The sequence below is a fragment of the Scyliorhinus canicula genome, chromosome 14 (genome assembly GCF_902713615.1).
Source record: "Scyliorhinus canicula chromosome 14, sScyCan1.1, whole genome shotgun sequence".
NCBI classification, from domain to species: Eukaryota; Metazoa; Chordata; class Chondrichthyes; order Carcharhiniformes; family Scyliorhinidae; genus Scyliorhinus; species Scyliorhinus canicula.
Window position 1 is genome coordinate 29,801,377 of NC_052159.1, and position 27,581 is coordinate 29,828,957.

General features: G+C 47.5%; 1 protein-coding gene across 1 annotated transcript in view; it reads right to left on the reverse strand.

The window, feature by feature from the left end:
• Positions 1–27,581, reverse strand: part of LOC119977696 (rho guanine nucleotide exchange factor 17-like) — a 502,702-nt gene that overhangs the window by 225,439 nt on the left and 249,682 nt on the right. The window lies entirely within an intron of this gene.

The following is a 27,581-nucleotide window of genomic DNA, read 5'->3' on the forward strand; positions in this document are numbered from 1 at the left end:
AATAGGCAGGAAAGTGGCATTTTGGCCACTATTAGATCGACCATGATCTTATTGAATGGCGGAGCAGGCTCGAAGGGCCTATTCCTGCTCTGAGGAAGAGTCATACGGACACAAAATGTTAACTCTGTTTCTCTCTCCACAGATGCTGGCAGACCTGCTGTGTTTTCCCAGCACTTTCTTTGCTGTATTTTCTATGCTCCATGTTCTTTTTCATTTCAGATTTCCAGCATCAGCAGGATTTTGCTTTCACTCCTGCTCCTGTTTCTTATGCTCTTTTCAACATGGGTTTGGGTTACCAAGTAGCAATGGGAACCCTGTCTGATTGCTCGATACAAAGCCACTGAGGTCAGTTTGAGACCTTGATGGCTGCCTAAAGGTTGAGATCCTCCAACCCAGACAGACCAGCGGAGATCAAACTTGGAGCATGCCTCATCTTTACAGCCTTGCACCAGAACACAGAGTGGATTTGGCAACTTCACAGGACTGGAAGGGACGTGTGATCCCTCATCTTGATCTAACAGTAAATTGAAATCTGTGTGCACCCAAAAAAAACAGATGTGAAAGTTAACTTTAGTGATGTACTTTGTTATCATCTATAATAATAATCTTTATTGCCACAAGTAGGCTTACATTAGCACTGCAATGAAGTTACTGTGAAAAGCCCCTCGTCGCCAAATTCTGGCACCTGTTTGGGAACACAGAGGGAGAATTCAGAATGTCCAAATTACCTAACAGCACGTCTTTCGGGACGTGTGGGAGGAAACCGGAGCACCCGGAGGAAACCTACTCAGAATCGGGGAGAACGTGCAGACTCCACACAGACAATGATCAACGCCGGAAATCGAACCTGGGACCCTGGAGCTGTGAAGCAACAGTGCCAGCCATCAGCATGCGGTAGCACAGTACTCAGCACAGTTGCTTCACAGCTCCAGGGTCCCAGGTTCGATTCCTGGCTTGGGTCACTGTCTGTGCGGAGTCTGCACGTTCTCCCCATGTCTGCGTGGGTTTCCTCTGGGACCTCCCGTTTCCTCCCACAGCCCAAATATGTGCAGGTTAGGTTGATTGGCCATGCTAAATTGCCCTTTCGTGTTCAAAAAGGTAGGGTGGGGTGACAGGGATGGGGTGGAGGCGTGGGGTAGGGTGGGGTGCTCTTACCAAGGGCCAGTGCAGACTCTATGGGGCGAATGGCCTCCTTCTGCACTGTAAATTCTAGGATTCTATGTTTCACACACAAGGATGGAAGCCTGTTTTTTCATCTAACTCCAGCGAGACACAAACCTGATCCCGCCACACATATCATATGGTTTCCTGATCAATCCCATTATATGGAATACCAAATTCTAGAAAACAGCCAGGGATAATCTACATCGTATTGACCATCCAAGAATTGTGCAGCTAGCAGTTTTGCTCTTGCACTTTAAAGTCTAAGAATAATAATCTTTATTATTGTCACAAGGTGGCTTACATTAACACTGCAATGAACGTACTGTGAAAATTAACCAATTATTGTTTCTAAGTGTATTTACAGTACCTACGGAAAATGTGGTAATGGTACTATGCAGTTATGTTATCCTGCACAGCTACCAATGTAACCAGTCTTTGAAGACTGTTTCACGGGAGTTTGCAGCTCCCAGTGAAAGCAAATACATTTCACCTCATCTTCCAACAGCCAAATTGAAGTCAAGCACCCATTCTGGCTAAAATGTGTAACTGGCCTTACAAGGTAGAGCTTTGCAGGTGTCAAGTTTCTCTTCAGTTCAGAGATGCCCAATGGTGAATCATCCAGAGTCTTGCAATGTTCCCCAGGGCACAGCAGTGTAATGGTGAAAAACCTGGTTAGCAGCCGCATTGGGCTTAAATCCAACTATAGGAAATTAACCAAATGGATTCATGAAATCTGGCCAATTGTGGACCAGCACCAGAAAAGATCATCAGGAAAGCAAACGGATAGTCATAAAAACCCAGCTGCACCACAAATGCCCTTTAAGGACAGGAACCTCTGCCATTTTCAGTTGATTTGATCTATATGTGACTCCAGGCTCACACCAATTTGGCTGACTCTGAACACCCTCAGAGCAATAACTGCAGCCTTGCCAGTGTCAGCCACATCCTGAGAATAAATCACAATAATTTCTAAAGAGAAAGGTCAGGCAACTACCAACGTGCACTGTGAAGACATTCTTACTTTCCAATTGCTCCCAAACTATCTGCCTTCGAGAGTCACCCTGTCATCCACGTGGCTTCTGTAAGTGTTGCCTCCACAACACATGAACTGAGTATTGAGAATTTCATTGTTTAAAATGCTGAATATTCTCAATACTGCCAGATAAGATTTGTCATCTATTTCAACACCTTCCTGAAAAGCTGTTTTTTTTAAATTGAAGCAAAGTATCCTGATGGTAATAACTTTTCAGGCCAATAACAAAGTGTATGTCGATTGTTCCAAGATTGGGTCAGTAATTTGCAAACAGTCCCAGATTGTGGCCAGTGTTTCACACAATCTGACACTGTAGACCACTAGAAAGGGATTTTAAGTCTCTCCTGAAACCAGGTGTTAATACCATCCAACATTCCCTTAGCCAGCTGGTGTTCCATACATAATATACAAAATGATTATGAATTAAATTAACTGCTGGTATTATTCCCCTGCAAGGAACAGAATCTTTCATTGCACTGTCAGCATCAGTTTGCAGGAAGACAAGTAAGATAGCCTCTGGGACAAAAGCAATCAGGGAAATCACCTTGTGACAGAAGGGGGACATCAGATGCGAACACCATGCACAGCGTCGCTAGGAAAGGCACTGTTGTATATGCTTCAGAACCAATCGACAATTTGATTCAGCCGCAAAGAATTAAACAATGAGTAATTAATCTTGTAACTGACTGTAAACCAAACTAACTGCCCAATATAACAGCATGTCTGAACAATGATGGATCACCTGCACAGAGTCACCCTACCTTTCATCAGTCTCCATTTGTGCACTGATCTACCAACAGGAGAAAATATGATGACGGTCAAGCACTCCAGCATTGGATGCAAACTGTAAATGTTTCATATAGAGATAATTATTACTCTGTGACGTGTGTTGTAAATGTTAAATACACCAGGAATAAGCACCCTCAACATTTAGTATAATCTCCTTAAAATGTTCCATATATAGCTGATGGTTTTTAAAAAATGTTAAATACTCTTTGAGATGAAGGAATATTACTTACCGGAGATTGCAAGCTGCATTTCCTTCTGCTACCACTGATCGAGCCCCCAAACCTACCCCTTCCTCTCAATTCTATTTTCACCAATTCTTTTCTGCATGTCAGTTGGAGCAGGATGAAGGGAAACGACTGATAAATGAAGTGCAATTGGGCCCCAGTAACAGAGTTATTCTTTAAGGATGTCATAAATCCACATCTATTTTGGGACGAGATATGCTTTTTATGTGTCCATGACGACAACAGCTCTTCAATAACTGTACAATAATTGAGAACAAGGCAGAACAACAGTTTGTTTTTAATTCATTAACTGGGCAACGTATATTGGTCAGTCTGAAAAAATATAATCTGAACAAGCTGGACCTGATTTGGGGAACTTCCTGTTTTGTTCCATTGAACATCCAGTTTACTAACAAGTTAATGTTACAATAAGCAAAAGCTCATCTCTAAATATTTGAACAATGATTTTAATGATGAACACAATATTCTGTCGCAGAAGCAACTACCTGGCAGAACCAATTAGCCCCTCTTTAAATGAGGTCCATGGAAATCGTGATACAAGATTACTGTACTTTGGCAAATGGATTCTGTGTTTATCGGCATTAGTTGCTGATTGAGAAACCTAAGCCTTGTTGAACGGATTATGAATTCAGGCTATAATTGATAATCTTCCTTTATTAATCTTTTGTCCCGAGTGTCTTTTACAGATTTCCAAATTATGTTTCCATTTTATTTTACAGGTGTTTCACCCACATTAACTGGAGCATTTCAGGCTATTACTGTATAGAGGAACAATCCTCAATTGAAGCCAAACTAGGAAAATGCATAACCTATAGTAGAACTGAGACAGTGGAGCCTCATGGTTTAATCAACAGATTTGGCGCTGATTTCCTTCCCAAAGAAAGTCACATTTGTGCTCATTTTTAAATACGAGCTATTTAAATGAGGTTTCAGAAGAGAGTTGGTTCCAAATAGTGGCTCATGCAATGACATCTTATATTTATAAAGCAACTTTAAGGTAATAAACCATCCAATGTGCTTCACAACAACACTTTAAAACAAAACATGACACTGACCCACATAGGGGGTTCATGGGTAAACAACCAAAGGTTTGGTCAAGGAGGTAGGTTTTAAGGAGTGCCTCAAAGGAGGAAAGTAAGGTAGAGAGGCAGAGAGGTGTAGTAGGGAGGGTTATCCAGAGCTTATGGCCTGGGAAACTGAAGTCATTGTGACTTATGGCGGAGTGACTGAAAGCAGGATAGCTTAAAAGGCCAGAACTAAAGGGGTTCAGATATCTCTGAGGGCTGTGGGGCTGGAGATTTCATTACATTTGATGGAGCATCCCAGATCAGCCCAGGAGGGCATCTCTCTGCTGAGAGCAAGGAGAGGCTCTGCTATGGATTGAGTGAAGTCCCCAAGAGTAACAGATGTCCATATAATCAAAACAAGAAGGATATTGATTACCACTCAATTCTCTGTCATCACTGTGAAATGGTAACAGAAAATATTTCTGTGTGGTACCATCTTTGAAATGATTTGGCCTTAGCTCCCGCCTCTTGGAGTTGTAGGGTGTTGCTTGGAAGCTCCATTGCCTACATGGGCCAGGTACCACTGCACAGTTACAGGCATGGGTACGGGCACCTACCAGAATGACCACATACAAAAGCAAGGACATTATGGTGGCCCTTTATAAAATGCTGCTTCAGCCTCAATTCTGGGCACTGAGCATTAGGAAGAATCTGAAGGCATTTCAGAGGGTTCAGAAAACATTTATGAGAATGATTGTAGGACTTCACTGTCATTATATACCAGTATATCATGGTGCAGACACACACACTGATTGACACACAGCAAGACCAATCAACACATATAACACCGCAGCCAATCACCAGTTAGAGAACACTCACTATAAAGACAGAGGGCATCAGTTTTCCCGGTCATTCGGGATGCAGCCTCTCAGAAGGACAGAGCTCACAGCTTACAGCACAGATCTTCACCATGTGCTGAGTGCATAGACTGGTTAGGATAGGCATAGGTCTTTAGTTTAATCTAATATAGTGTCGACCCACAGTGAAAGTATGTTCAACAGTTTCTAGCTTACTAAAATAGTGTTGTACTATTTCAAGTGTTGGTAGCCTGTATGTGTTACTGCTGAGGTAAACGCAGTCTCCACGGATCCAGAGTCCCCAACACATCATTCACTTACACGGATAGATTGGAGCCACTGGAATTGTTCTCTTTAGAGAAGATGGAGAGGGGATTTGGTGTTCAAAGGCCTGAGGGGGCCTCGGCAGAACATAGAACATAGGACATTACAGCGCAGTACGGGCCCTTTGGCCCTCGATGTTGCGCCGACCAGTGAAACCCCTCTAAAGCCCATCTGCACTATCCCCTTATCGTCCATATGCCTATCCAATGACCATTTGAATGTGTTCAGTGTTGGTGAGTCCATTACTGTTGCAAGCAGGGCATTCCACGTCCTTACTACTCTCTGAGTAAAGAACCTACCTCTGACATCGGTCCTATATCTATCTCCCCTCAATTTAAAGCTATGTCCCCTCATGTTGGACATCACATCCAAGGAAAAAGGCACTCAATGTCCACCCTATCTAATCCTCTGATCACCTTGTATGCCTCAATTAAGTCACCTCTTAACCTTCTTCTCTCGAACAAAAACAGCCTCAAGTCCCTCAACCTTTCCTCGTAAGATCTTCCCTCCATACCAGGCAACATCCTTGTAAATCTCCTCTGTCCCCTTTCCAATGCTTCCACATCCTTCCGATAATGTGGCGACCAGAACTGCACGCAATACTCCAAATGCGGCCGCACCAGAGTTTTGTACAACTGCAACATGACCTCAGGGCTCCGAAACTCAATTCCTCTACCAATAAAAGCTAACACACCGTACACCTTCTTAACAACCCTCTCAACCTGGATGGCAACTTTCAGGGATCTATGGACATGGACACCGAGATCTCTCTGCTCATCCACACGACCAAGAATCTTACCATTAGCCCAGTACTCTGTCTTCCTGTTATTTTGTTGTTCCTTCCAAAATGGAGAGAAGGGTAGGAGAAATTGTTCCTATTGGTTGTAGGCTCAAGAACTGGGGAACACTGATTTCAGGTGAATGGCAAAAAACAAAAGCTGACATGAAGGGAAATTTGTTTAAGCAGGCAAGTATTTAACATGTGGAATGCACTGCCCGACGGGCAAACGATGGCATTTTAAGACCATCAAAAAAGTAATAGCAAAGGGATGACTTAGTTTACCAATAATGATCTCCGACTGTTGACCTTCTAGTCCTGCCAATCATCTCCCAGCAGAAATTTTAGAGTGACATTAATCAAATTCTTCAAGGATGTTATATGCCTTTCCTCCCTGTTGGTGCCTGAATCATGCAAAGTTACCAACTGTTTTTTTCACACAGATAATGATGCCGTCAATTTTCTCAGTTACACAGCAGCTGAACCTATTGCCCTCAGACATTAAAACTGCAGAGTTCTCATGATCAATGTTGGGCCTCTCCACCTCACCAAGCTAGACCCACAACAGGACCTCTGCCGGCATCGTAGCAAGGTGGCTTTCTCTCCTCCCCCCTCTCACTGGTCCCGTGGCCGGCGAGTTGTCTCTACGGCCGTGGCTGGTACTCCCAGTTTGCTGGCAAATTACCAATGAGAACAGTGTCTCAAATTGCAGTATTTCAGCTCCAGGTCTCTTTAGTCACATGCAGTGTGCACTGTACCCACATCTCAGCCCACTTTTGGCATGATCCAACTTCCAGCCATTTTATTATACTCATTAAGTTTCAAAATCACAGAAACCATTCTTCAGAAAACAAATAGGAATGTCACAATTGCCTAACCACTGCTGAGTTACAAGGGGAAACTAGATCCAGATTCTTGCGGAATGGCAGCACAGTGGTTAGTACGGTTCCTTCACAGTTCCAGGGTCCCAGGTTCGATTCCCAGCTTCGGGACACTGTCTGTGCGGAGTCTGCACGTTCTCCCCGTGACTGCGTGGGTTTCCACCGGGTGCTCCGGTTTCCTTCCACAGTCCAAAGATGTGCAGGTTAGGTGGACTGACCATGCTAAATTGCCCTTAGTGTCCAAAAATGTTGTGTGGGGTTACTGGGTTGCGGGGATGGGGTGGAGGTGTGGGTTTGGGTGGGGTGCTCTTTCCAAGGGTCGGTGCAGGCTCGATGGGCCGGGTGGCCTCCTTCTGCACTGGAAATTCTATGATTCTATGATAATCATAATTCCTGAAACTTGCTAAAAGTGCCAGTTTGGCAACATTTATTTGTTTTTTTTTAAATTAATTCACGTGATGTAGGCATCGCTGGCTAGGCCAGCATTTACTCCCCATCCCTAGTTGCCCTTCAGAAGGTGGTGGTGATGAGTTGCCTCCTTAACCGCTGCAGTCCTTGAGTTGTAGGTACACCCACAGTGCTGTTCGGGAGAGTTCCAGAATTTTGCAATATATTTCCAAGTCAGGTTAGTGAGGGGCTTAGAGGGGAACCTCCAGGTAGTGGGGTACCCAGGCAACTGCTGCTCTTGTCCTTCTAAATGGTAGCGGTCGTGGATTTGGAAGTTGCTGTCTAAGGAACCTTAGTTACCGCAGTGCATCTTGTAGATGGTAGACATGGCTGCCACTGTTCGTCGGTGTTGGAGAGTTTGAATGTTTGTGGAAGAGGTATCAATCAATTGGTTGCTTTGTCCTGGATGGTGTAAAGCTTTGAGTGTTATTGGAACTGCACTCATCGAAGCCAGTGAAGAGTGGTTGATTACACTCCTGACTTGTGTCTTGTAGATGGTGCACAGACTTTGGGGTGTCAGGAGGGGAGTTACTTGCCGCAGGATTCCTAGCCTTTAACCTGTTCCGGTAGCCACAGTATTTATATGGCTAACCCAGTTCAGTTTCTAGTCAATGCTACCCCCCAGAATGGTGCTGATGGGGGATTCGGTGATGGTAATGCCATTGGCTGCCAAGGGGTGATGGTTAGATCCTCTCTTGTTGGACATGGTCATTGCCTGGCACTTGTGTGACGTAAAGGTTACAAGCCCCTTATCAGCGCAAGCCTAGATATTGTCCAGGTCTTGTTGCATATGGACATGGACTGCTTCATTATCTGAGGAGTGGCAACTGGTGTTGAACATTGTGCAGTCATCCGCAAACATCTCCACTTCTGACTATGGTGAAGCAGGTGAAGATGGATGGGCCGATGACACTATTCTGAGGACGTCCTGCAGTGATGTGCTGGAGCTGAGATGATTGATCTACAATTGCCGCAACCATCTTCCTTTGTGGCAGGTATGACTCCAACCAATGGGAGGGTTTTCCCCTGATTCCCACTGACTCCAATTTTGCTACGGCTCCTTGATGCCAAACTCGATCAAATGTTCCTTGATGTTATTCTCACCTCACCTCTGGCATTCATCTCTTTTGTCCATGTTTCAACCAAGGCTGTAATGAGGTCAGGAGCTGAGTGACCCTGTCGGAAGCCAAACTTAGCATCTGTGAGCAGGCTATTGCTGGGCATCACAGCAGCATAGTGGTTAGCAGTGTTGCTTCACAGCGCCAGGGACCCGGATTCGATTCCCAGCTTGGGTCTGTGCAGAGTCTGCACAGGTTTCCTTCCACAAAAGATGGGCTTGATAGGTAAACTGGACACTCTGAATTCTCCCTCAGTGTACCCAAACTGACGCTGTAGTGTTGCGACTAGGGTTTTTTCACAGTAACTTCATTGCAGTGTTAATGTAAGCCTACTTGTGACACTGATAAAGATTATTATTGCCATCGTTAGCAAGTGCCACTTAATAGCACTGTTGGTGAGCCCCTCCATCAGTACTTGGCTGGGTTGGATTGTCCTGTTCCTGGTGTAGAGGACATACCTGAGCAGTTTTCCACATTGCCGGGTAGATGCCAGTGTTGCAGCTGAACTGGCATAGCTTGGCTAGAGGTGCAGCCCGTTCTGGAACTCAAGCCTCCAGTATTATTGCCAGAATATTGTCAGGGCCCATAGCCTTTTCAGTATCCAGTGCTTTCAACCATTTCTTGGTATCACGTTGAGTGAATCGTATTGGCTGAAGACTGACATTTGTGATGCCGGGGACCTCCAGAGGAGACCGAGATGGATCATCCACTCAAACCTCTGGCTGAAGATTGTTGTGAATGCTTCAGCCGTGTCTTTTGCACTAACCTGCAGGGCACCCCCATCACTGAGGATAAGACTATTTTTGGAGACTCCTTCTTCATTGAGTTGTTCAATTGTCCACCACCATTCATGGCTGGATGTAGCAGGACTAGCACGGTAGCATTGTAGATAGCACAATTGCTTCACAGCTCCAGGGTCCCAGGTTCGATTCCGGCTTGGGTCACTGTCTGTGTGGAGTCTGCACATCCTCCCCGTGCGTGCGTGGGTTTCCTCCGGGTGCTCCGGTTTCCTTCGACAGTCCAAAGATGTGCGGGTTAGGTGGACTGGCCATGATAAATTGCCCATAGTGTCCAAAATTGCCCTTAGTGTTGGGTGGGGTTACTGGGTTATGGGGATAGGGTGGAGGTGTTGACCTTGGGTAGGGTGCTCTTTCCAGGAGACGGTGCAGACTCGATGGGCCGAATGGCCTCCTTCTGCACTGTAAATTCTATGATAAATTCTATGATAATCTATGACTACAGCGCTTACATCTATTTGCTATTTGATGCATGTCATCAAAAGCCTGTTGATGCATTGTGGTTGTCCTATACCCATGGCAGGAGTCCATAACTTCAGGAGAGGAGTAGAGGAAAATATTGCCTGAAGGAAAAGACACAGCCAGACATTATCGCCTGGATAGTTTGGTTTTTTGGCTGTCCCCACCTGCCCCTCAGATGGGCATACAAGACGCCGGCTCTATGTCAAACAAGACCAGGGGACCTCTCCTCGGTGCCCTTGCCAACATCTGTCCCTCAATGAACATCACTAAAACAGATTGCTAGTTGTGGCACCTTACTGTGTGCAACCTGTCTGCCATCTTTCCAACACTACTATAGTTATTACTCTTCAAAACTACTGCACTCGCTGTGGACTGGTTGATTTGCATGTTCCTGAGGTTGTAAAAGGTGCAATTATTCCGTTCATCGTTCTGTACTTAACGGAATAGTCTCATCTAATTTGTTGACCAGAGGTTGCCCCACCTGTAACGTGAATTCTTGCAAAGTTATTCTGTCCAAAATCTCAAAGAACGTTGGAAAATCTCTCCATTTCTGAATGCACTGTGGTCATAAATCCAAGGATGTAATCCAAGTTTAAATCACATTACAATTACAAAAAAGACTGCTGGGGCCACACCTGGCCTATGATTTCATGAAAACGTTGATTTTACACACATCTTTCCTCAGTTTAACTTATATCTTAATAACACACCACAGTTAGTTTAAACATCTTACTCACTGACTCACTCTCACCATAAATACCGGCGAATAAAAACAAAGTTAAATTGTCAGATTGAGGAAGTAACTAAAACAAGGCAGCCATTCCTGGCGCTCAGCAGTATGACCGTATGCCAGAGAACCTGAAATATATTTATATAACAGAGCTGGAAATTCAAATCACCTCCAGAATGTGTTGTCAAATATGTTGCCATGGTTGGACCAGCTCACAATTTCCAATTTTAAAGTGACAATATATTCCATTTAATAACTTAACAAGTGTTATGAAGGGATTTGGCTGTACAATTAGCAATGATTCTCAGCAACCTCTTGTTACCCTGTTTAATGCTACAGACTGCTAAACTCTCTGCCTGGTATGGACAATGCTAAGTAATAGGAGGAGCCCTGTCCGTTCGGGTGATGTTGAAGAGAGTGCTTTATTTCTCAGTGGCACGGGAAGGCAACGCACATCAGTCTGCACAGGTTTGGTGACCAATGAGAAGACTGTGGAGGCAGGGCTGTTGGAGTCAGAAGGTCATGTGATGACACCTTGAGGAAAACGTCCAACTAGAGTAGGCAACCCTAAGCAGAGTTGATGTTCGAGGCAGCCATTTTTTTTAGAGCTAATGTTGTGACCTACTGAACTCTACTCCAGAGATTCGGGTTGTGTGTATTTATGCAGTGCCAGCAGTGACTCATTCGGTGGCATCCCAGGGTTGCCAAATCTCAAGAATTGGCCTGGGACATTGGAAATAGGAGAAGTAGGACATTTGGCCCATCATTTTTGCTCCACCATTCAAACAAGTCATGGCTGATCATCTACCACTTGTGCCATTTTTCCCCACTATGCCCATATCCCTTCATACCTATCAATCTAGATTTCTGTCTTGAACATGCTCCATTATTGACCCTCCACAGCCCTCTGGAGCAGAGATTCACCACCCTCTGAGTGAAGACATTCCTCCTCATCTCAGTCCTAATTGGAGTGAGATTGCAGAACTCTGAGGTATAGATGGATCTTGATGCCCTGGTACATGAATCAGGAAAAGTCAGGACACAGGTACAGCAAGTGGTAGGAAGGCAGATGGAATGCTGTGTATTGCAACAGGAATGGATATAAAGTAGGGATGTTTTGCTACAGTTTTACAGGGAGTTGGCGAGACCACATCCGGGATACTGAACACAGTTTTGGACCCTTGATTTAAGAAATTACACAAATGCATCAGAAGCCGTTCCGAGAGTTCATCCAACTGATTTCTGGATTGAGGGGGATATCTTATGAGGTTTGGTTGGACAGGCTGGGCCTGTATCCATTGGAGTGTAGACGTTTGAGAGGTGACCTTATTGAAACATTTAAGATTCTGGGGGGAGTTGACAGGGTGGATGCTGAGGGGATGTTTCTCCTTGTGGGAAAGACTGCAACTCAGAGACACAGTTTAAAAATAAGGGGTTCCCCATTTATGACTGAGGTGAGGAGAATTTCTTTCGCTCAGAAAGGTCATGACTCTTGCAAACTCTCTGTCCCAGAGTGCGGTGGCAGCAGGGTCAGTGAATATTTTTAAGGCAGCGGTGGATAGATTATTGACTAACAAGGGAGTCAAAGGCTATTGAGCTTTGGTGAAATGTGGAGTTGAGGGCACAAGCAGATCAGACATGATCTTACTGAATGGCAGAGCAGGTATAAAGGGACGAATGGCCGATTCCTGCACCTAATTTGTATATTTGTTCCCTTTACCAGATATAAAAATATTCAAAATGGGAAAAGAAATGGCTGTTTGGCTGATAGTTGTTCGGAAAACAAAGGTAGCTTTGAGGGATTTATATTTGTATTGGTAAACATTACAAATAAGATATAGTTTTAAGTGTGTTTAATTTAATATTCCTGTGCCTGGAAGGGTAAAACCTATAGTTAGATTCACACTGTACAAAGGTGTTTGTATGTGTGGGGGTTGGTTACGTTCCAACTGTGATTCTATTGTGCTAGTGGAGGGTTGCAGCGCAAATAGTAAATAAAAGCCTTCAGAAAGATCAGTCGTTGCTTCGCAACTGGGGTCTTGTAAGGTAGAGAAGCTTTCAAGTTTTCGTTAGCTAATTGGATTACAGATAGGTAGTGAGAAAGAAGGGAGCTCTCACAGCTCTGCTGGGAAGCAGTTGGTTTTAGAAGGCCAAAGAGGGAACATTGCTCTCAGCCTTGCTGTGCAAGTCCTGTTTAATTCCAGAGCCACAGCTGGATGCTGATGGGCTCAGGGATATGTGACGTCAACTTGCTCATTAATGAGCCCAATTGACATCCCACCAATGGCAAATGGGTTTATCCTGCTGGACCCTTCCCACCCCCAACTTAACGAGGGTCAGTTTTCCTGACACTAAGAATCCAATGTGGGTACTGCCTGCAACCCTCCAGCCCCTCCAGCCGCCCCCCCCCCCCCCCCCCCCACACTCCACCTCCCCCAACCCCCCATCAATTCTTCCAGTCTTCCTGCCATCATGCCCACGCTGTCGGGCTCAGTTAAATTCTGACCCTGACCTTATTTTCTTTGAGTTGTGAAAGTGCTGCATTGGAACTACAGGGAGATATTTTAAACAAAACATACTGCGCTAATAAACACACTCTAAAGCAGACAACAAAGTTGAAGCAGACACCTTTAAATAGACAAGTATCTCACTGCTGCAACAGGTCCACAGCAGACGCCATCACCCTGGTCCTGCACTCAACCCTGGAACACCTAGATAACAAAGACACCTATGTCAGACTCCTATTTGTTGACTATAGTTCAGCCTTTCCTACAAAGCTCATCTCCAAAATCCTTGGCCTGGGCCGCGGCTCCTCCCTCTGCGATTGGACCCTGAACTTCCTAACCCAAAGGCCACAATCAGAAAAGATAGGCAACAACACCTCCTCCACGATCATCCTCAACACCGGTGCCCCACAAGGCTGTGTCCTCAGCCCCCTACTATACTCCTTATACACCTATGGCTGTGTGGCCAAATTCCCCTCCAACTCGGTTTTCCAATTTGCTGATGACACCACAGTAGTGGGTCAGATCTCAAACAACAACGAGAGTACAGGAATGAGATAGAGAATTTGGTGAACAGGTGCGTCGACAATAATCTCTTCCTCAATGTTAACAAAACGAAGGGGATTGTCATCAACTTCAGGAAGCGTAGTGGAGAACATGCCCCTGTCTACATCAATGGGAACGGAGTAGAAAGGCTCGAGAGCTTCAAGTTTTTAGGTGTCCAGATCACCAACAACCTGTCCTGGTCCCCCCCATGCCGACACTATAGCTATGAAAGCCCACAATGACTACTTTCTCAGAACACTGAGGAAATTTGGCATGTCAGCTATGACTCTCACCAACATTTACAGATGTACCATAGAATGCATTCATTCTGGTTGTATCATAGCTTGGTATGGATCCTGCTCTGCTCAAGATTGCAGGAAACTACAAAAGGTCATGAACGTAGCCCAATCCATCACACAAACCAGCCTCCCCTCCCATTCATTGACTCTGTCTACAATTCCCGCTGCCACAGAAAGGCAGCCAGCATAATTAAGGGCCCCACGCACCCCGGACATAATCTCTTCCACCGTCTTCTGTCAGGAAAAAGATACAAAAGTTTGAGGTCACGTACCAACCGACTTAAGAACATCTTCTTCCCTACTGCCATCAGACTTTTGAATGGACCTACCTTGTATTAAGTTGATCTTTTCTCAGCACCCTAGCAATGACTGTAACATTATATTCTGCGGTCTCTCCTTCCTTCCTTATATACGGTATGTATTGTCTGTATAACATGCAAGAAACAATACTTTTCACTGTATACTAATACATATGACAATAATAAATCAAATCAAATCAAATCACTGTGATGGACAGTGGATTTGTGGAACATTGAATCTAAATATTAAGGCAATTTAAGGGTTACATAGCTGGGGTTATAGTGCGTTTGACTGCAGTGGTCATGTTTTTAAAAGGGATTCCATTTTGTAGAGTCTGGGCGGTTTTATGTGCCAGAAGGTGAAATTGACCAGAGGAATGTGTTTTTCAGTCTGGGCTAATGCACTGTGATTTGACTGGGGAAAGTCTCTGTGAAGTTAAAAGTACTTTCAGCCTGGAGAGTTTATTTGTTTTTCAGCTAGGGAAGATGATGTCATTGCCTGGTGCAACTAAGGGATTTTGAGAAAGCTTTGGAGAGGAATTGAAGTCTGATCTGTCTGACACTGAGTCCACAATTCTCTCCCAGTAGGATAGTTACAAAAAGAGTAATAATATTTAAAGCAGAGCAATCTTATCTGAGGACAAGGAAGAAGTTGAAACACAGCAGGTAATCCAGTATTTTGAAGGCATCCATCCAGAGTCTGCAAGGGTTCCATCTGGAGCCCAAATCTGTTCTGTGCAGCAAGTATTACTCTATGCCATGCTGATTTTAAGATGGATTGAGAGCTCTATGTTTATTTTCTTGTTTTTTAATGGAGAATTGGGTACTAATGTTTAAGGATTAAGTGTAAGCTGTCCTTTTCGGGTGTGAATGTAAAGAATGTAATATTGTATTGATAACAAAGTTTTGTTTTAAAAATACAAATCCGAGACTTCCGGTGGCGGCGATGCTTGAGTGAGACGCACATTCGGCGGGCTCTCACTCCGGCGGGGCTTGAGGGCTGATTCCCCGCGATAGCGGGACCAAGGAGCGGCAAAAAGGCGGCCGCGAAAAGGCTGGAGAGCGGGCTGAAATCGATGGAACCGTGGGAGTCCAGGAAGTAGAGGAGGAGAGAGAGAAAGAGACAGAGGCAAGGAGCAGAGGAAACTGACCTGAAACTTAAGATGGCGGGCACACGGACCTTTCTTGCTCCAGGAGAAGAAAAACAGTTTTGGAGTCGCTGAAGCAAGACAACTTGGACCCACTTCAGATGCTCAAGAGGTAAAAGTTAAGGAGCTGGGAGAAGGAAGGCGGCAGCGAAAGTGCTGAGGAGCGGGCTGCGGCACATGGAACAGCGGGAGTCCAGAAGGCAGAAGAAAAAGGAGAAAAAGGGACAGAGGCAAGGACCTGAAGAAAATTACCTGGGACCGAAGAAGGCGGCACACGGACCCCGGACTCAGCAATCCAGCAGGCGCTGGATAACATGCTCCAGGTAATGAAATCCAGTTTTGAAGCGCTGAAGCGGGACAGCTTGGACCCAATCCAGAAAGCGGTGGATCAGCTGAACCAGAGGCTGGATGCGCAGGATGTTAAAGTTAAGGAGCTGGGAGAGGAGGTGGAGGAGCAGGCGGATGCGCAGACGGTTGCAGCGCTAGAAGTTGACGGCCTGAAAGAGCGGCAGAGAAGACTGCTGGACAGAGTGGAGGAGCTGGAGAATAGAGTCCGCAGGAACAATCTGAGGATGGTCGGCCACCCGGAGGGGGCGGAGGGAGCTGATGCTGCAGCGTTTGTAGCAGACCTGTTGAAGCAGCTGATGGGGGCCGAAGCCTTTCCGCGACTGCCGGAGCTGGAGGGGGCACACAGAGTGCAGGCGAGGCAGGGTGGCCGGGCGGACCCCCCCCCGCCCGATGGTGATTAGGTTCCACAGGTTCGTGGACAAGGAGTGGGTGCTGCAGTGGGCAAAGAGCGCCAGGAGCAGCACGTGGAACAACAGTGTTCTCCGTATTTACCAGGACCTAAGCCAGGAGGTGGCTCGGCGGCGAGCAGCCTTTAAGAATGTCAAGGAGGTGCTGTTCAAGAAGCACGTGAAGTTTGGTCTGCTGTTCCCAGCTCGGCTATGGGTCACGCACCAGGGTCAACACCACTACTTCTCCGAGCCCGAAGAAGCGATGGATTTTGCGAGGGATCAGGGGCTAGTCCCGAAAAGAGGCCCCGCGGACGTGAATTAGGGCCCGAGGATTACCGTGGGAAGGTACGCCGAATGGGCCTGGACTGCTGTTCAACGGTTTGCTGGGCCAAAGGTACCAAGCGGAACATTTGGGACTCTTTCCTTTGTTCATGGACATTGGTTTGGGGGGATAACTTTTTTTCTCTCTCTTTTTTCTCATGGGGGTTTTTTTTTGCTTTGTTTTTTCCTCTTTTTTCTGTTTTTTTCCTTTTTGGGCGGATTTGTACTTTTTGTGCAGCTCGCGGAGGACACTGGAGCCGGCTTGCTCCAGTGGGTTGGAGAGGGGGATGGGGCACCGGGGAGTAGGGAGGAGGACGGGGAAACAATGGGAATGAGACAGGAAGGCGCCAGAGTGTTGAGTCACCGGGCTAGCAGATTGGCTAGTCAAGGGAGTCAGGTGGGGGGTGAGATCACAGCCAGTGGATGGCAGGGGTGGGGGTATCGGGGGATGTGGTTTGGGGGGGGGGGGGGGGGGGGGGGGGGGGGGGGGGGGGGGGGGGTGGGGGGTTGGGGGGGTGGGGGGGGTGGGGGTTGTTCTGCTGACGTGGGAGGAACTTGAAATAGGCACTGGAAAGGAGGTCGAGGGTGGAGGCAGCCAAAGGGCGGGCCAGGAATGGCGCGACGCACGCCGGGGCCGCCAAGAAAGGCTATGGTGGGGGGGGGGTAGGTTGTGCCCCCTGACCAGGCTGATCACCTGGAACGTCAAGGGACTGAATGGGCCGGTTAAGAGGGCGCGGGTGTTCGCGCATTTGCGGGCCCTGAGGGCGGACGTAATTATGTTGCAGGAGACACATCTGAAAGTGTCGGACCAGACCAGGCTAAGGAAGGGCTGGATTAGCCAGTTCTTCCACTCGGACTTGGACTCGAAGTCCAGGGGGGTGGCAATCATGATCAACAAGCGCATGCAATTTGAGGCGGAGGGCATATCCGCAGACAGGGGGGGCGGATACCTGATGGTACGGGGCAGACTGGAGGGGAGAAGAGTGGTGCTGGTGAATATATATGCCCCGAACTGGGATGACGTGGACTTCATTAAAAGAGTGCTGGGGAAGATCTCGGACCTGGGGGGGACGTTACATGGTCCTTGATCGGTCGTGTCCCAGAACGGGTTAGACTCCCAGCAATGGCAAGGGAGCTGAAAGGGTTTATGGAGCAAATGGTGGCAGTGGACCCCTGGAGAGATAGACAGCCGACAGGAAGGGGCTACTCGTTTTACTCGCACTGTCCATAAAGTATATGCTAGGATAGTTTCTTCGTACTAAGCAGGGATTGTATAGGGGAGGTAAAGAACACGGAATACTCGGCAATTACTATCTCAGACCATGCGCCGCACTGGGTAGACCTGCAGATCGGGGGAGCGAGCTACCAACGCCCGCAATGGAGGCTAGACGTGGGACTGCTGTCAGAGGAGGGGATCTGCGAGAGGCTTCGGAAATGTATAAAAAATTACCTGCAGGTGAATGACACGGGGGAGGTCTCAGCGGCGACCCTGTGGGAGGCGCTAAAGGCAGTACTGCGGGGGAAGCTGATTTCAATTGGGGCCCACAGAGCCAAGGCAGACCGGGCAGAGATGGATAGATTGGTCAGGGAAATGGGTCAGATAGATAGCATGCAGAGTCCCCGGGGGAGGTTTTACTCGGGGAGAGGCAGAGACTACAGGCGGAACTGGGGGGCACTATCCACGAGTAGGGCCGTGGAACAGCTTAGGAAGGTGAGGGGAGGTGGTGTACGAGCATGGGGAAAAGGCTAGCAGACTGTTAGCGCAGCAACTCAGGAGGAGGGAGGCGGCCAGGGAAATAGGTAGAGTGATGGATGGGGAGGGGCGCAAAGTGGAGGATCCGGCAGAATTGAATAAGGTATTCCGGGACTTCAATCGCAAGCTGTATACTTCAGAGCCGCCGGAAGAACCGGAGGAGATGAAAAGGTTTCTGGACGGGTTAACCTTCCAACAGTAGGTGGGGGGCGAGTGGACGAGCTGGGGGTCCCGATTAGAGTGGATGAGGTATTTGGGGGCCTAAAGGCCATGCAGTCGGGGGTAAGCCCCGGGGCCGGATGGATACCCAGTAGAGTTCTATAGGAAGTTTCTGAGCTGGTGGGCCCGGTCTTGGCGAGGGTTTTCAATGAGGCAAGGGACAAGAGGGACCCTGCCGCCGACAATGTCGCAAGCCACTATATCACTGATATTGAAGCAGGGGTAAAGACCCGGAGGCGTGTGGGTCCTACAGGCCAAGCTCCTGGCAAAGGTACTGGCGGTTAGAATGGAGGACTGCGTACCGGAGGTGATTGGGGAGGGCGAAACTGGGTTCGTGAAAGGTAGGCAACTGGCGGCCGACCTGAGAAGATTACTTAATGTGATAATGATGCCCCCGGCAGCTAGGGAGGTGGAGGTAGTGGTGGCAATGGACGCCGAGAAGGCCTTGACCAGGTGGAGTGGGACTATCTATGGGAGGTGCTCGACGGTTTGGGTTCGGGGAGGGATTGGTGGGATTGGATCAAATTATTATATCAGGCCCCGAGGGGCCAGCGTCAGGACTAACAGAGAAGTGTCGGAGTACTTTAGGTTGTACCGAGGGACCAGACAGGGCTGCCCGCTCTCCCCGCTGCTGTTTGCGCTGGCCATAGAGCCGCTGGCGATTGCGCTGAGAGCCGCAGAGGGATGGAAGGGGATGGTGAGGGGCGTGGTTGCACATAGGGTCTCTCTTTATGCAGACAACCTGCTCCTGTACGTGTCGGACCCAGTGGCCGGGATGGGAATATACTGGGAATGCTGAGGAATTCGGCCAGTTCTCAGGATACAAATTAATATGGCCAAGAGTGAAATGTTTGTGGTTCAGGGCAAGGGGCCAGGAGAACAGATTGAGAGGGCTGCCGTTTAGGCTGGTTGAGGAAAATTTCCGTATTTGGGAATCCGAGGTGGCACGAGACTGGGGCAGGCTGCACAAGTTAATTTGGCCAGGGTGGTGGAGCAAATGAAGGGAGAGTTTCGGAGATGGGATGCACGGCGCCGCTGTCGCTGGCAGGGAAGGTGCGACTGTAAGATGACAATCGTCCCTAGATTTCTGTTATATTTTCAGTGCCTCCCGATCTTTATCCCACAGTCCTTCTTCAAAAGAGTTAACAGGATGATCATGAGCTTTGTCTGGGCGGGAAAATCCCCGCGGGTGAAGAGACGATGTTGGAGAGGAACTGCAGCGAGGGAGGGCTGGCTTTGCGAGTCTGATCAATTATTACTGGGCGCCAACATCGCTATGATAAGGAAGTGGATGGTGGGTACGGGGTCTATTTGGGAGCGGGTGGAGGCGGCTTCGTGCAGGGGCTCCAGCTTGGCAGCCCTGGTCATGGCTCCTCTACTGCTGCCGTCGGCCAAGTACTCCACCAGCCCGGTAGTGGTGGCGTCCCTGCGGATATGGGGCCAGTGGAGGAGGCATGTAGAGGAGACGGGGGCGTCTGTTTGGGGCGCCAATCTGCGACAACCATCGGTTTGCCCCGGGAGTATGGATGGGGGGTTCCGAGTATGGCGGCGGCCGGAGGTGGGAAGGGTGGGTGATATGTTCCTGGAAGGGAGCTTTGCGAGTTTGAAGGAGCTTGGAGGAGAAATTTGGGTTGGTAAGGGGAAATTATTTAAGGTACCGACAGTTGCAGGACTTGTTCGTAGACAGGTCCATCTTTCCCACGCCTCCCGCAAATGGAGATCCTGGACAGAATAATCTCTAGGGGGGAAGAAGGGGAGTGTAGAGTCCTCGGGTATTTATAAGGTGCTCATGAGGGAGAAAGGGTCCCAGACAGAGGAACTGAAACTTAAATGGGAGGAGGAGCTAGGCGGGGAAATGGAGGGACGGGCTGTGGGCAGAGGCCCTGAGTAGGGTAAATTCAACCACGACATGTGCTAGGCTCGAGCTGATTCAAGTTAAGGTCGTTCACCGGGGCCCATATGACGGTGGCTCGGATGAGCAAATTCTTTGGGATAGAGGACAAATGCGCTAGGTGCGCGGGAGGACCAGCGAACCACGTTCACATGTTTTGGGCATGCCCTAAGCTGAGGGGGTACTGGAGGGATTTGCGGGGATCATGTCCCGGGTGCTAAAAACAAGGGTGGTGATGAGTCCAGGGGTGGCAATTTTGGGGGGTTTCGGAAGACCCGGGAGTCCAGGGGGAGAAAGAGGCTGATGTTTTGGCCTTTGCTTCCCTGATAGCCCGGCAACGAATACTATTGGCGTGGAGGGACTCAAAGCCCCCGAAGACTGAGTTGTGGCTTGCGGACATGCCGAGTTTCCTGGGTATGGAAAAAATTAAGTTCGCCTTGAGGGGATCTGTACAGGGGTTCGCCCGGAGGTGGCAACCATTTATTGACTTCTTTGCGGGAGAGTGAGCGTCAGCAGGGGGGGGGGGGGGGGGGGGGGGTAGAGTAGAGTAGAGTAGGAGGGGGGAAAAAATACAAATCCCTATTTTTTCGTGCAATCTCTCCTGGAGCGAATCATTCTTTCCGCACAGTCTTACAAAATAAACTAAAATATTGGAGTTTCGGTACAGCATTCTCATGATTGTTGGGGTCTGGGCTGGGATCGAAATAATCATCTAGTAATATTCACGATCAAGACAGGGGCAAACCAGGGGATTATATTGATTAACACTGATGGCATTTTCAAGATGGCAGAGAAAAGATGTAAGCTGCTCCACATCAGCACAGTGGAATTGCAAGCACAACTGCATCTTTATCAAAATTAAGTTGAAGGATAAAGGTTATTTAGTTTTACTGTACTTCATAGTGTGCTGTACTATAATAAGAATAACAATCTATAGCAGACTGTTGCATGCATAACTTCAAACCACTCATGAGCAAAACCTCCATATTTCTAAAGTTGTTTATAGGCTAAAGCTCAACAGTCATGATTTGCCATTGAATAGCCTCTGAACAGCAGCTGCCAACATGACCCTGTGTGCATTCTTAACAATGAACATGGTAAAATAGAATCAGAGAACGCAGAAACACGTTGCAATAGTACCTAATTCACAATATTCTCAACAGGAACCGGAAAGGTGTAATTATTTCTAATTATGAGCATGTTGAAGTCCTCTCGTTCTTTCCACTGAGCTTCGGACCGAAAGGGACCGATGATCAGTAGACTTTAATTCCAATTCATTATCACTCGGGGATTGGCAAACAAATTAATCACCAGTCACAGCGTGGAAGCTGCATCCCGGAGTAATGCAGATTGCTTCAAGGGCAATCTTAGCAAATACACAAGAGAGAAAGCAACAGAAGGATCTGCAGATTGCGTTAGATAAAGCAGGATGGGAGAAGATTCCTGTAGAATATAAACTGGTTGGGCCCAATGGCCTGTTTCGGTACTGTGCATTCTCTGTAATTCTATACATCGTGAAACGTTCAAATTGTCTGCCCTCCCTCTTTACAGTTTCCAAATGCAAAGGATAGTGAGGGGGGGATGGTGACCCATTACTCCTACCTGGGATTTCCAGAGCTTTGCCACACAGCAGGAGTGGAAATGAGGCAGAAAGGAGCGTTTTCTGCCATTGTGGCGGAGTTTATTTTTCTTGGAGCAACAAAAGGAGGCCCATTTTAACAGCAACCAAAAGAAAGACGCATTCACCCTTCCACCCAGGACCTCCCCACCACCACCACCCCGCTCCCCTCAAATGTCCTGAGGGACCTGGTTAGCAACGCAATGGAGGACTGAGACGATATAGGTCCTACCTCCAGTCCATCTGAATGTCACGGTGCCTGAGGCAAAAAAACCAAGAGATCTATGATCCTGCCAGTTTTCCACAGTAGGAATCTACTGGCTGTGCTCTGCCAGTAGTGTGTCCAGGTCAAGTCAAAATGTTTTCACCCACTAAATTCAGACACTCTTGAGCCTGGCAACGTGGAGTTCAATTTAAGACCATAAGACATAGGATCAGAAATTGGCCACTTGGCCCATCGAGTCTGCTCCGCCATTCAATCATGGTTGATATTTTTCTCATCCCCATTCTCCTGCCTTCTCTCCATAACCCCTGATCCCTTATTAATCAAGAACCTATCTATCTCTGTCTTAAAGACAGAATGTAGGCATGCTATGTCTTTCCAAGGTCTAGCCAAAGGAATTGGGAATGTGGAAATAAATTTGGGGGCCATCTCTTTTGATCACGTGCGCCATTCGCACTGGCACCAACTCACTGATGCGTTTTGCTTTGCTACCGACAAGCAGCAAAGTAAATGGGTGTATTATAATCCAGGACGCCAATGTAAGATCTAACCAGTTTCTGCAGGGTCTGATGGGCCATTAACAGGCCAATTAAGAACCTTACAAGGACGACAGATGTTCAAACTGAACCTCCTGTTGATACAATAAAAAATGGTTTATTCAATATTGATGTTCTGCCAGCAGCAGAATTATAAGTACAGTCAGATATTTATTTACAAAATACCTCGGGACAGTGAATTATCATAAAAATCTCGACCCAATGTAGCCTACATGCAATTATGTTTCAGATGTGCAAATTATACATTTTTAAAACTCACCAAACTCATTTACCTCCCCAGCTCAGAAAACTTTAATAAGATAGGGTCTGAGGCTGGAGATGTAAGTGCGGTGTTCTTGGAGTGACACCATTTTAAGCAGATACGTGATGGATCAAGGCCCTCATCTGCTCCACCATGAATGAATGGCGGAGCAGACCTGATGGGCTGAGTGGCCTAATTCTGCTCCTATGTCTTATGGTCGTATCTGCCCATACGGAACATTGCAGATGTTTACAGAGGGGAAGGGACCACAGTCACCTTGCGAAAGAACTTCAAAGTTGCTCTTGTAAAGCAGAGTATCGTACCAGTGATTTGCCTGAGATGCACTGACACCCTTCTGGACAAAAGTACTTTACAAATTGGCTGCACAAGGTTTTCAGGGCAAAGTGTAGCCATTCCCTGGAGGCAAAGGGAAATTAATACCCCCTCTAGGATCCATTACTGTGAGGTCTGAAACATTTTAAAAAGCTCCAAAAGAATCTGCAGGAACTGTCAGCAAGACACAGTTCCACAGAACGGTTATTGGGCATAATTCCCGGGAACACCATTCCTTTGATGCAGGGATTGGGGTAAAGAGATGGGGAGCAGAATTGAAACAGTTAGTGTTCAACTATTAGTCAGGATCTGTCATTTCTGAATATCCCAAATGTCTTGTATTCTAATACTTGCTCATAACTGTACGGCAGAATTAGATACAGATGGCTGTGATTAGCACATTAAGTCTCCAGGATTTTTTTCTCTTTCCCTGGAATATTCCTTGAACAGGCCAATCGTGCTTCCATTGATTCTTTAAATAAAGTCCTTCTAAAAATAACACATTGGAGTTTAAATTGGTTCCCACACTAAACCATGCTGTAAATACATAAGAAACAGGAGCAGAACTAGGCTACATGGCCCGGTAAACCTCGCTGCCCTTCAATACGATCATGAGGCGGAATTTGTCAAGAGAGTCAGGCTCTGTCTGAAAGCCGGTGCGCCTCTCTCCAGAGACCGTGGTTTATGCCGTCACTTTGGTGGGGCGGGGCCAGATAAAGCTGGCAAGGCCGGCTCCAGAGAGATCTTTGAAGATCTCCCCAATCTGCGTTTACAATAAGTCACAGACCCCCCCCCCCCCCCCCCCAAACGGATGCAGAAGACCACCCCACAAGCATCATGGTGCGGACTCCCCTTCACAGAAATATCGGTGGCACCATTCATCCACTACCACAGCAGTATCATGGGCCTCCCCTTCACAGCCATGCTCCCCATTGCCCCCTTGGGCAGGGCTCTCCTCCTTTCCCCCCCCCCCCTAACACCCCTCGCAGGCATCCGAGCTCCCCCTACCTTTTCTAAATTCATTTACGGATTGCAGGCATCGCTGGGTAGGCCAGCATTTATTGCCCATCCTCAGTTGCCCTTCAGAAGGTGAGTTGCCTTCTTGAACTGCTGCAGTCCTTGAGGTGTAGGTACACCACTGTGCTGTCAGAGAGGGAGTTCCAGGATGTTGCCCCAGTGGCCGTGAAGGAACGGCCATATATTTCCAAGACAGGGTGGTGAGTGATTTGCATGGAAACCTCCAGGTGGTGGGGTTGCCAGATACCTGCTGCTCTTGTCCTTCCAGCCTGGGTGGTCGTGGGTTTGGAAAATGCTGACTAACAAAACTTGGTGAGTTACTGCAGTGCGTAGATGGTACACGTGGCTACCACTGTTCATCGGTGATAGAGGGTTTGAATGCTTGTGGAAGGGGAAGCAATCAAATGTCCCTTCATATACCCCCTTGGCACTACCCCGGCACTGCGAGGGTGCCAGTGGGCAATGACCAGCCGGACCCTCAACCTGTGGGGCCGGCAGGATCCTCCGCACCACTGGGGTGGTTTTCGCGTGATGCCAAGATGACATTGCGAGGGGGGGGTTGCAATATATCATGGGCTCAAACCGAGAGCTTGCCGCGCAAATCCTATCGCGAGATTTAACAGCCATAACAGGATTTGTGCCCCTGGTGAACAGGGCTGCTAGATCGTGCAAAGATCCTTAACCTCAACTCCATTTTTCTAGCTACTGTCATCTCTTACACCCCGAGAGATTAAAAATTTACACATCTTTATACTCATTGAATGGATTACAAAACGTGGTTACATATGGGGGCCATTCGGCCCATCATGACCATGCACCCACCTGTAAGAACATCACGATCAGTTCTGCCCCCCCCCCCCCCCCAGCTATGGCCTTGCAAATCTTTTCTCTTCAAATAATGATCCAATTCCGTTTTGAAAGTCGCAATTGAATCTGCTGTCACCACACTCTCAGATACTGCACTCCAGATCCTAACTGCTCGCTGCGAAAAGAGGATTTCCCTTTTGTTGCCTCTGGTTCTTTCACACCAGCCTCATCAATCTATCCTCTCAGGTGAAGTCTCTCATCCCCGGAACCATGCTCCGAAATCACTTCTGAAACCCTCTCCAATGCCTTCACATGCTTCCTGAAGTGTGAAGTCCAAAATGGGGCACAATGGCCGCTATCCAGCAGTTGTGCAAGCCATGAGTGCAAATCCCCTAATGACCGCTAAATCTTGTGAGCGGCCCAAAACGGGATTTGCGTCAGCGAGATTTCGGTTTGCAATCGAGAATGCCGCGATATTTGCGTGGGGGTGGGGAGGTCGCCCCAATGTTTATGGATGTTCCCTCCATGTTTGTGGGGAGGGGGGGGGGGTTAATTCCAGCACGGATTGTGACACCCTTGAAAGAGGGCGTCCCGTCCCTGTGGAGAAGGCTTCGCTGGCTCTGTCAGGACACATCTTGCCAAAATGGTGCCCCCTCCCCCCCAGAGTCTCTGTGCGTCTGGAGGCATACATATAGGTTTTCAGTCTGCACCTGACACTCTGCCAGATTTTGGGAAAATTCCACCGGTTGACGCCCAAACCAGAGTTTCATAAAGGTTCATTGTACCATACTCGTGTTTCTACACTATGCTTCTACATGTGAAGCTGAGGATTCCTATGCCTTATTAACTGCTTTCTCAACCTGCCCTGCCACCTTCAAAGACTTCTGAACGTACACTGCCAGGTCCCTCTGCTACTGCACCCCCTTATTTTTTTATTGCCTCTCCTCATTCTTCCTCCCAAACTGAATCACTTCTCACTTCTTTGCATCACATTTCATGTGGCAATTGTCCGCCCATTCCACCATACCTATGTGCTCTTGAAGTCCAGAAATACCCTCCTCACAACTCACTGTACTCCCATGTTCTGGGGGAAGAAAACAGAGAGAGTGAGTTCACGGTCTTCTTTTCTTCATTCCACAATTCCTCGTGTACAATATTACATGACGATGCTTTATTTTACCGATTTGACTTTGACAGTACTAGAAACAGTAGATATATTGCGATCTGTCTTTAATCCCAGCAAGGATCACAGGAGATTACTGCATTTCCATATTGTGTGCCACATTACCATTTTCGTCAGCCTAGATTGTTACTGGATGCTCCAATTTTTTTAAGCAGGCTCTCCTGAAATTAAAAAAATATATATAAATCAACCTGGCCAGGAGGCAAGGCGATTTCTGCTCATCGGTACGTATTTTCTCTTGGATCGAGGCCGATTATACATGCATATGGCCTCCTGTCGGTGCAAAGATAGAGACTCCCCACCTCCCCACTGGAAGATCGAGCAAAGGACCAGAAAAGGTCGGAGCACTCCACAGGTTAGAAGCCGGATGCCCCACTGAAAGTCTTGACCAAGGTCAGTGACTTCAGTAGGGGAATGTCAGAGGCCGAATGGAGAGAACAAAGGATACAGCGGGACTCTCTTTCCATGACGGCCTCTGAGGGCCAAGGGCACTGCTATGGTTCAGTCGATAACACTCTTGCCTCTGAGTCACAAGGCTCTGGGTTCAAGTCGCATTCCAGGGCTCGAGTCCTGAGGAAGTGCCGCGTGGATGGAGGTGCCGTTTTTTTCAATGTGATGCTCTTCAAAGAAGCTTCCTGTGTAATATTTATCAATCAAACAACATCACATGAGCCGATCTTCCAGTCCTTATGACAGTGCTGTTTGTGGGTGCTTTCTGTGCATTTATTGATTTCTGTGCTTCATGTGTCACCATGGCACCTACATTTCTGAAATATTTCCTGGGTTGCAAAGCACTTTGAGATGTCTGCTGATTTCGTTATATAAAAGCAAGTCTTTCTTCTCACCAGGGCCCAAGGCCACCTGGGTGAACCACAGTGGTTCCACATAGTGGCAGTATCACACTCTAGGGCTTTCCAGCCCTGTTATTGCAGGACCTGCTATTTGACATTCAACTGCTCGGACAACAGTCCGTTGACTTTCGACGGGATGATCCCAGTGGCGGGTAGGGCAGAAAATCCCACCCATAGAAAATGCATCAAGAATGCCTAGAGGGCCTCATTTTAGTACAGAAGTCCTTTGTTTTGTCAGTTGTGAAGTTAAGATGGTGTGACAGTTAAATAATGTTCTTCAACAACAACGCAAATATCAACACCGAAACAACGATCTTTGCTCTATTCCTCAGCCTCCCTTCTCCCAGTGTCTGACAACTAATGGCAACATCAGCTGAATTGGCTTTTAACCTCTCTTTCCTT